At 38.4% G+C, this 8,311-nt stretch overlaps 2 long non-coding RNA genes across 3 annotated transcripts in view; one reads left to right on the top strand and one right to left on the bottom strand.

Moving 5' to 3' along the window:
* The first annotated feature begins 737 nt into the window (after window positions 1-737).
* The window catches only part of LOC118151652 (uncharacterized), a 213,194-nt gene continuing 205,620 nt past the window's right edge, over window positions 738-8,311 (top strand). Inside the window, exon 1 of one of the 2 annotated variants that reach the window (XR_013526672.1) lies at window positions 738-4,642. This is a non-coding gene — a long non-coding RNA (uncharacterized LOC118151652). The remainder of the gene's footprint in view (window positions 4,643-8,311) is intronic. The other variant, XR_013526671.1, reaches the window with a different exon arrangement.
* On the bottom strand, window positions 4,623-8,097 carry LOC118154670 (uncharacterized). The gene is made up of 3 exons (XR_004744868.3): window positions 7,138-8,097; window positions 5,379-5,416; window positions 4,623-5,219 (listed from the first exon to the last, which is right to left on the bottom strand). It is a non-coding gene; the product is annotated as an uncharacterized LOC118154670 (long non-coding RNA).

The raw sequence follows: 8,311 nt of genomic DNA, 5'->3' as shown, positions 1-8,311 counted from the left end.
CATTGTGTGCTCATTATGTGACAGGCAGTCTTCTAAGCATGCTGTATGGACTAACTCATTGATGGGCACATCTAACTTTTGAAGTAGATACTATCATTATCCTCATTGTACATGTGAGGAAACCAAGACACAGAGAGATTAGATGAATTAGAGAACAGTGCAGAGGGCAGAGAGATGAGGAACCATGTGGTCTCAGAGAGGCAGAGACCAGAAGAGTGGTTTCCTTGTGCCTCTGGGCATCGCAGGTCCTAGTTCTAGTCCCTTGTGAGGTCTATTTGTATTTCCTGCCATCTGTTTCCAAGAGATTACTCTGACTCCTTAAGCTAAACTCCTTGTTCTTCACAAGCTTGAGTGGATAACAGTTTCTTGCAGTTGAACAATCCTTGGCTAAGAGGGAGTATATGCTGGGGGTGACTACATATAAAGTGTCTTTGATATTTTTGAACTCTTCATGTTGTCTTTGAAAGCAGTCCAACAGAGGAAATAAAATATTGCTAGAATTCACCATAAACAACCACATACAATACATGGCATCCATTCTCCCAAGTCACAAATAATTTTAGAAAGTATTAAAAAAAATGCCCACTAAAAAGAGAGTACTTATTGAAAAACAGCCCTTGAGAGACTGCGGAAATCTCTAGGCACTCTCCCTCCTTTGCACAAAATGCATATTTACATAAATCTTTATATACTATTTTGCAAGAGTTCACATATTTTAGTGTTGCTACCAACTTCAGGATGAGAGGCTATTGCTTACAAAAATTGCAATTTTTTTAGGTTATGTGTTTGTACAGTTTTGAGTTAGTATCATCTAACCAGAGTGTTGAATGTTTTAATAGCTTCTAGTCTAACTTTGTCAATCTCTGGATGGAGGACAATTCAAGGGAGCCAAAAGAGCATTGCCGGGGAAGGAATATAGAGACTGGAGCTTCGGAAATGATTATCAGTGCCAAGAAAAATGGTTACTGCAAGGCGTTAAAAGTAGAGAATAATTTCCTTTTCTGAGTCTCAACACTCAAACTCTTTTCTTCCTAGCTTTTAGGATATACAGTGGTTCCCTCTTATCCAGGGGGGTTACATTCTAAGACTCTAAATGGATACCTGAAACCATGGATAATACAGAACCTTGTATATACTATGTTTTTTCTTATACATACATACCTATAATAAAGTTTAATGTATAAATTAGGCACAAAAAATAAATTAACAACAATAAATGACAGTAAAATAGAACAATTATAACACTATGCCGCCCCACTACTCCTGCACTTTGGAGCCACTATTAAGTAAAACAAGGGTAACTGGAACACTACCACTGCGATACTTCAACAGTGGATCTGATAAGCGAGACTGCTACTGAGTGACTCACAAGTGGGTAGTGTAGACAGCACAGATACACTGAACCAAGGATGATTCACAACCCAGGCGGGATGGAGTGGGATGGTGTGAGATTTCATCACGCTACTCAGAATGGTGAGCAATGTAAAACTTATGAGTTCTTTATTTCTGGAATTTTCCATTTAATTTTTTTGGACTGTGGTTGACTGTGGGTAGCAGAAACCACAGAAATCAAAACCGTGGATAAGAGGACACTGCAGAAAGCTCTCTCCTTCTGGAGGTAGTTTATGTTTCAGTATGGTATTTGTCACAATTACTGAAAACTAGATACACTTGCCTTGGAGCAATAGGAAGTGTTTTTTCCCTCTGTGTTTCTTGTTTTGGTGTAGCAATGGCTATGTAAAACAGCTGGATGGATATTCTTACATAGAGGACGCAAAGAAAATTCAGTGGCCAAATATCCAGATGAAAAGAGAAGCATTCAGTTAATCATCTGGATGTTTTGTCTACACGAGGAGAAATTTGTGGATGTTTTCAAATATTTGAGAAAATATTTGGGAACATCCAGATGTTTGGCCTTATGCAGCTCAAACATTCAGATGTTTGACTAAATTTTGCCTTCCAACCGGATGCTTCGGTATCAAATAGACCCAGTCTTGGTTATAGTAATTACGCATTGTTAACTGGTGTCACAGAAAGTTTTTTGGTGGAAACACATGACACACAAAAGTGTGGAAGTTATAGATAATCATAAACATTACTAGTGAGGAAAGAAAGAGGGAATCACACCTCTGATCAATAGAGTTGCATCATCACTAATATAAATTGGCAACAGTAGTGTTCTCTTTGCAGAAGGCCTAATAATTAGGAATAATAAACTTAAGCTGGTGGCTCTTGCTGATGAAAACGAAGCCGGTAGCACTTACAGTGTTTACAAAACTTGAAAGATGTAAAAAGGAACGTTCTCTGCTTTGAAATGAGTTGAAAATTCTAAACTTCATGGAAACGGGTTGAATGAGAGTTCAGTTTCCTCCTCTTATTTTAATGTGACCCTGCAGTGTCTCCGATTACAGTGTTCTTAAACTTGTGGGAATCAGCCTAATAAAAATACTGTAAAGAAGTACAGCTCATCCCTCAGCTGTGGGCCGGCTGTGTAGACTACCATGGTGCAGGAGTCAGGGTCTGCCTCCAGAAAGCAGACTCCGTTTTCTACACAGCAGTAACATGAACTTGAATGGAGGCGTTAAATGAGAAGATCATGTTTTGATTCTAATTAAGATTCTAAAATCTGATTTTTAGCCAACTTGTTGTTGGTGAAAAACAGCAATGCCATAAATAAAATAGCCACAGATGGACCTGGATATTTGTTATGAACAACCATCAAAAAATGCTTTTAATTGATTGATACTGAATAAAAGTAGTATTCAGCCAAAACCTCACCACTAGCCTTGCAATTATTTTTTTAACCAGTTCACCACTACATTCCAGGGGAACTTCAAGACATCCTACTGAGGGGCCTGGTACGACCTCTACACCTGATATGTGTTTCACTTTGCATACCAAGCCTGAAATTGTTCATGAAAATTAATCGCTTTTATACTTGCAAAAACCTGGCTGGAAAGGAACCTAGATGTGGTCTGGGATTCATTTTTAAAGTGAACAATCTTCAGAGAACCCGGGATTGGATCATACTTAGAAATAATATGGTCTGTCATTGTTTGTACGACGAGAATGACTGTTGCAAAGCCAATGCTATTTTCAGGGAACTTATCCAGAGGATGCAGAAAGAAGAAACAGACCTTAAACTCTAAAAGCATTTAACATTTTAATTGGTTTCTGAATAATTAAACTCTGGTATAATTTGAGAAAGCATCTCAAACATTTATCATATCAGAGCAAAAGTTACCCAAGTATGATTCAATTCAAAGAGATGCATATTTTTAAATACCTATGATACAATCAGCTTGTTTTTGTTTTTAGAGAAACAGAAAACATGAGTTTGGTTCTAAAAATGCCTTCATGGGAGTAGAGGAGGAAATATAATTGCTACACAAATTGTATGGATTCTCCAGAGGAGTTAGCTATGATTTCTTTCTCTGATGACAGTGATACTTTTCACCTTTACATGCCAACTAACTAGAAAAAAATTTCCATGCTTGGAAGTGTGATAGAGGAATTGGAAATAATCAGTGTCAATTAGAAAGACCCTGGACATCATTGGGAATGCCTATTGGAAGGGATAAGAGCATGCTAGAAACAGATGGCTTGGGTGAGAATCTCCCTTTGTCTCTTCTAGCTTCCTGTAAGATATATAACATCTCTATGCCTCAGTTTCCTCATTTGCAAAATGGGGATAATAATAGCAGTACATAGTGCATATGACTACAACCAGGATTACATAACAGTATCTGGAAATCTCTTAGATCAATGCCTGCGACATAACCTTTAAATCCAAAGCACATGAACCAAATTGCATTGAATCAGAAGTTTCATGAAGATTTGAGATGGGAATGAGAACTGAATAAGCCATATCATAAGAGGCTGTGATCAGAAATAAAATGAGGTATGTTTTGACACTTAATGACATCCTAGAAGATTGGGCGGCAGCAAGATGTACACACGTGTCTGCAGAAAATGTGGTAAGGAGGTGGGGGGTTGGGCAAGGGAGATCAATCTCACAGCTTTCAATTAGGATTCTGTGGGCGGGGAAGAAAACTAGAATTTGCAGGGAAGGAACTGGCTGATATTATTATTATTTTTTTGATGCAGCATTTCAGAAAACATAATCAATGGCATGCGTCCAGTTCCCATTTAGTAACCAAAGAACTAGCTGCAGCTGTTTTTTATGCCTGGTGGTGCCAGTTTGATAGTGTATAATCATATTTGCATAAAGATAAAAAGGAAGGTGTTATAGAACACAGTTAAGCCTATGGTTTCACCATGAATTAAAGGTAATTTCAGACTAATTAGGTATAATTTGTTAAGGAATTCTTCCCAGCAATGATGACTCTGATTTTGTAATTACAGGACAATGCTTACTGTGGCTTTCAAGGCAGAAGAAAGCACACCCGAGGGGGTCGTGTCCCACACTAGGCAGATCTAATGGTGCCACAAAAGACAGGTGTTTTGTCAGAGTTCAGCCACACACTTTCACACCTGCAACGCATTAACTACCGCAGCAATGTTAATGAAGACCAGGTGCCTGTTCTCCAGCTTAAATGAGGAACTGGCATGAGAGTTGCTGTTTGCTACCTGACGTCTATCCCTGAGTCTCTGAACGCTGTCCTTCTGATAGAAGGGGAAGGTGAGTGGGGTAACAGGCCTTTGAGTACTTTCTGCTTTGGTCCTTTCGAGCTGTGGGATGGAGACACTGAAACACTGGCCTTCGCATTATGGTAGTGACCTCTTTACCCATCCATTGAATTCCCCGTCAATTCCCTCCCTAAAATAGTGGAAAACATTCTTACAGCACTAAGTATCTCCAGGTTTTCTGTGCTGCTATGCCTTTTGTGGCAGAGTTCGGCCTCTGAGAGTCCTGAAAATAGCTGATCTGCACAGTCTACAAAATGGATTTCTGGAAAGTGCTGTGTTATCAGCTGCTACCAGGGAAAGCTTGATTGTAGCTACTTGAGTCTTTTCAAACTTGAAGTTTTGCCATTCCATCCGGAAATGAGTAATGGAGGCCTTGAGCAAGCCTTTTCACTTTAATAAAACACAAGGTTTTCATTGTGTGGGGCTACATCATTTTAATGCTCTCTGTTATGAAATACAAAATCTTTTTCTTCCTCCCTGACGAAAAAAACTCAGCGGCAAAGCTTTTTCTCTCCTCTTTTTTCCTCCTCTTCTTTGTTTAACCACTTTGAGCTGCAGTTGTCTGCTCCCTGCAATTTCCAGCAGTTAAGTAAAAAGTTAATATTGTTTCAAACACACACACACACACACACACACACACACACACACACACACTGAAATTGAAAGTGAGGGAAAGAATGAGCAGGTCTAGGTTCTCAGCGGTGGAATATAATTATCTAAGTCATTACCAGTGACTTCTGGCCCGTGACAAAACAGTCTCTTCACCCTGGGAGATGGAAGGATGGACAAATATCAAAATGTTAGACACTGTATTTAAATTTCAGGTCCTAATCAAGTTAAAAAAAGAATGGAATCACAGACTTTGAGTCGTAGATCTGTGTGGGAAAAGGATGGTTCAAATCCAGATTTCTTTAACTCTTTAGTCCCTGAAGTAAATATATTGAGGAAACTTTCAGAAATGGTCACACTCTTGAGGTGACCTGCTAGTAACAGATCCAAACCATTCATTCCAGGTCATTCTGCAGTGGTTTTCAAGGTGTGCTTGCAATTAGCTTACATAAGATTTGCAAGAGGCTCCCTTGAGGTATCAATATAGCTGGGGAGGTTCCAGAAATCTCTGGCTTTCCCTTTCCATGTTCCTGCACCAGCAAGTAAAGCAATTTTATTTTTCAATTTACTTTATTAATTTGGTGTTTACCAATGACTTAATATATTATTTTTTTGTATGTATACCAAAACCTTTGGCTATATCTGCCAAAGAATACCCTATCGTATGGCAGAAAACACTTGTGCCTCTATCAAGTACTCAAGTATTTGAGCAAATCCAAATTCTTCAGGTAGACAGTGTTAGCCTTATATGCAGATTCTCGTGAAGGCCACTCCTATGCACAAGTGCTGAGGGATTTGGACAGAGTCGGAAATCATGTCATGTTTTCAGTGTTTCTAGCAAACTTCATGTCTAAAGCAAATGAATTCTTAACGAATGCTGCTAAACATTTGGACTGTAGGTACTGACCAGGAAACTCCATTTCAAATCCATGACTCCCCAGTCTTATTAAAAGGCAACTGAGATCACTGACATTTGAGATATTATCTCAGGCTTTACTTTTCCATGTATGATCTGTGGACTGGCAGCAGTGACATAATCTGAGAGCTTGTCAGAAATGCCAGATCTCAGGCCCCAACTCAGACTTTCTAAATCACAATCTACATTATAAAAACTCCTGTGTTGCTGCCTATTAAACTTTAAATAACATTGTAATCATGTGTTCTTCTAGATCAGAAATTCTTAATTTGGGGTCCAGAGTCCACAAATTGGCCTCAGGTATATGAATTTACTGCAAGTAAATGCAAAATTGAATCTGTGTGGAGGTGTGACTATGTATATTTGCATTTTAACCTATAGATCCTTTTTTTTTGGTAAAGAGTGTTTATAACTTTTCAGCTTTTCAAAAATGTTTCAAACTATGAAAGTAAAAGACTACTTCTTTATCGTGGCCATGCACTTCTCTCAGTAGCGTGCTGGGACAGAACTCCAGACATAAAAATGCTATCATAAAATTATAATTGAATTTTCTGAGCTTCTGCTGAGTGTAAAACTAAATTGTTTTTGCATCTTCTGCAAACAGCTGTTCAAGTTTGTTCACAGTGTTGTTCAGTGTCACTTATCAGAGTTTTAGGGCATTAAAAAAAGAAGCGTCCGATGGACCATGATGCTGCTTTTTGTCAGACAATGAGCACTCTAATTTCCTGTCTCCTCCCCACTCCTCCCCCACGTTTTTATGTACAAGGTTCAAAAAAGCTCAGAACTATTATAAATATGGCATTCAATTACAAAACTCTCCAAAGACAAAATTTCTGGGAGAGGTCTGGGAAATAGTTAATGAATACTGCACAGCAGTAACAATTGAAAGTGCTGGAAAAATAAGAATTGACAAGGATGAAAAATGGCATTTAACACAGAGGGCTAAGAATTAAAGTACATACCTAGTAAGGGTTGGACTCTGTTTTCTTGCTTCTTGGTCTCCCATATCATGTATAGTGTCTGGCCATAGCTATTTGGAAAATATCTTTCATCAAACAAATATTTACTAAATGCCAACTATGTGGTAATGTGGAATTGTAATTAAGAGATATCTTAAAATCAGTCTGTCTGGATTTCAATTCCAGCTCCACTCTTCAAAGCTACAGGATCTTCTTCCTGTGTCTAAATGAAGATAATAGCACCTAATCTATAGGCCTGCGACAAGGGTTATATTAGTTAATGCATGTAAGTTCTTGAAACAGTTCCTGTCATGTAGTAAGCACTCAGTAAGTAGTGACTATTACTAGGTACCTGGCACTCCTCTAAGCTTTGGGGAAATGAGAACACGAAAAATACCATCCTAGATCTCATAGGTCTCTTATCAAGGAAAAAATAGATATTCAATAATAAATTTTACAATTCATTACTGTAAATTGTGATACATGCTACGGATGGAGAAGTACAAGCTGCTTTTAGGAAGACCTGACCAGAGATGGAAGGTCAAGAAGTCTTCCCTGAGGAGGTGAGTTTAGGTGAAGGGGAATAGGGAATGGGAGAGAGAGGGAGCCAGGTCCAGGGGGCTGGAGCTCAGCAAGTTGTCAGCAAAGTGTGTACAGGAAGCCAATGACGTAGACAGGGTCTGGGTCATGCTGCACCTTCTGGAGAGTCTTGGCCTTTAAGAAATTTTTAGGTGTACAGAAAGGGTTTTAATCAAGGGAATGATATGAATGGATTTAAGTTTTTAATGTATCTCTTCAACAGGCATGGGGAAAATTGATTATAAGTAAAATAAGAGTAACTGTGGAGACATGAGTTAGAAAGCATTTACTAACTTATGAAAGAATTAATTGTAGCATTTTGTAGAATGTTAGCAGTGAAAGAGAAGTGGATGAATTGGAGAAACATTTAGTAGGCATAGTTAAGGAGGACTTGGGGCTTGACAGAGTCCTGATCGAATTGTATTGTGCTTTTCCTTTTTTTTCTTCTTCAAGACAATAGGAAACATTCAAAAGTGACTTTATTTCTTTATTTTTCCTTCAATTTGTAGACACAGACCTATCTACTCTCACAGGCTTCCTTTAGCTTCATATATGACCCTTTGCATCCTCCCATAGATCCGTATAAAATTCATATTAT

The sequence above is a fragment of the Callithrix jacchus genome, chromosome 1 (genome assembly GCF_049354715.1).
Source record: "Callithrix jacchus isolate 240 chromosome 1, calJac240_pri, whole genome shotgun sequence".
In the NCBI taxonomy this organism is placed as follows: Eukaryota; Metazoa; Chordata; class Mammalia; order Primates; family Cebidae; genus Callithrix; species Callithrix jacchus.
Note: the sequence above shows the minus strand (reverse complement) of the source record. Positions and strands in the feature narration are given on the sequence as shown.